The 1,481-nt window shown below is 42.1% G+C and overlaps 1 protein-coding gene across 1 annotated transcript in view; it reads left to right on the forward strand.

Annotated features, from left to right (window-relative positions):
- Positions 1–1,481, forward strand: part of Wee1 (WEE1 G2 checkpoint kinase) — a 22,341-nt gene that overhangs the window by 18,490 nt on the left and 2,370 nt on the right. The gene's annotated exons all lie outside the window — the stretch shown is intronic.

Here is a 1,481-nt window from a genome sequence, read left to right on the forward strand (position 1 = left end):
TTTTTTTTTTTTTTTTTTTTTTAATGTATCTAGTACAGGCTCTCACCACACAGATTGGACTCCTAGTAATCCAACTTCCCAAGCCCTGAGATTATAGGGATGTGCCATCACGCTGGGGGCAGGGCTGGTATGGCACAACGGGGGATTGAATCATGGACCCTAGTCCACTGAGGTATCTGGCTGGCCCTTAATGAGAATTTAGATTTTCTGTCAACAAAGAATTTGGTAGTTTGTAATTACTACACAATAAAAATTTAGAGATTTCTTTTCCTTAAATTAGTATTTCAACTATTTGTGTTGCTCAGTTGTTTAAAACGTCACTTGGATAAACACAGGCGCAGGGGACTGCAGTTTTGATCCTCAGCTCCACAAGCTGCCCCAAATCCGCCCTTAAGGCAGCCTGAAATAGCCAAAAAATTTTTAAAAAACCCTTCCCCAAGTTTGTGTTGTTACTAAACTTTAAAATTTTAAATTTGTGAAGTGTTAAGAGGGCAGATAAGGGCCGGGGAGATGGCTCAGTGGAATAAGCGCTTCCCTGGCAAGCGCAAGGGCCTGAGTTCAATCCCCCATACCAAGGGAGGGGAAAAAAAAGATTAAGCCAGGTGTGGTAGTACACACCTATAAATCCAGCACTGAGTAGACTGAGAAAGGATTAGGATTGTAAATTCAAGCCCTATCTAGGAGAGTAGGTGAGACACTGTCAAAATGAAAAATAAATTTACTTTTTTTTTTTTTTAAAGCAGGGATTGAAAGGATTTTGTGCTTGCTAGGCGTACACTTAAGCCACTGAACTATCTCCCCAGCCCTGAAAAGATAAATTTTAAAAGAAGACATAGCTTTTTGTTTGTTTGTTTGATTTCCTCCAAATGCCCTCAGGGCTTGTGTGGCTGGCTGGAGAGTTGTGGGGATCGAACTAGAGCCACCTGAGGCTGACAGCTTGGTGGAAGCAGCCACTTAAAGAACTGAGCTAGGGCCAGGCCCCCGACATAGCTTTTTTTTTAAAGACCTGGTTTATTGGTAGTTTACCTGGATTCAATCCTTAGTACCACCAAAAAAATTTTATTTCTTCAAAAAGGAAAAAATGGGGGCCGAGTAGAATAAGCGCTTCCCCGGCCAGTGCAAGGGTCTGAGTTCAATCCCCAGTTCCGCAAAAAAAAAAAAAAGGAGAAAATGTTGTACGATATTGTTTGGGGTTTTTTTTTACCCTTTTTTTGTGGAACTAGGGATCGCACTCAGGCCCTTGGGCTTGCCAGGCAAGTGCTTATTCTACTGAGCTGTCTTCCCGGCCCCTGTACAATATTGTTAATTGCAACACATTTCTTCCTGTCTGTCCATCTTTTCAGTGGTGCCTAGAATCAACTCTGGGCCTCGCACTTGTAGGCAGGTGTTGTGCCTCCTGAGCTACATACCTTTCCCTAATCACAGTGGGTTTTTTTCCTTGATCACAGCTATTTCTTTTTTCTTTCTTTCTTTCTTTCTTT

The sequence above is a fragment of the Octodon degus genome, unplaced genomic scaffold, assembly GCF_000260255.1.
Source record: "Octodon degus isolate 3935 unplaced genomic scaffold, OctDeg1.0 scaffold00067, whole genome shotgun sequence".
In the NCBI taxonomy this organism is placed as follows: Eukaryota; Metazoa; Chordata; class Mammalia; order Rodentia; family Octodontidae; genus Octodon; species Octodon degus.